Raw genomic sequence first — 621 nt, forward strand, 5'->3', positions numbered from 1 at the left:
GTCAAATTCTTGGCATGTGGACATGTCCAGAACATGCATGACCATTTCATCTCTCCCGCGAACAACACAAAGAACTCATGGTTTAATATGAAGGTGGTGAAGACTCCAATAGTAAAGATGTTTTCATGCATGGCGCCACGCGGATCTTTACCTTGGTCGGACCATCAATACTCCTTTACTCAAGCAATCGATGGTCAGCAGTGATAGGGGAGAATCACTCAGCTGCGCCGACCCCCCTTCATTGATCTACATCAACATGATTTCACCATCTTCATCAACTTCACACCCGGCATGGACGCTGGCTACATTGACACACCGCCATTCGACTACGTCGATATGACGTTGTAATCTTCGTAAACTCTTGATCTCGCGAGGATGTCCTCTACACCAGCACCACCAGACGTCCACATGACATCACCATCTGATTCAACTTGTCGCCTAGCGAGGATGTTGTCGAAACTTGCACGCCACCATTCTTCTACGTCAAATCCCTACACCAAGCAGTGGTCGTCGCCATAACTATGACGCCCCAAGGTGTACATTGATGAGCTCGTATTGTCGTCATCTTCAAGCGACACGACCACGCGGCGATACTCAAGTCTACCCTGGCTTCTACATCAA

The sequence above is a fragment of the Triticum dicoccoides genome, chromosome 6B (assembly GCF_002162155.2).
Source record: "Triticum dicoccoides isolate Atlit2015 ecotype Zavitan chromosome 6B, WEW_v2.0, whole genome shotgun sequence".
NCBI classification, from domain to species: Eukaryota; Viridiplantae; Streptophyta; class Magnoliopsida; order Poales; family Poaceae; genus Triticum; species Triticum dicoccoides.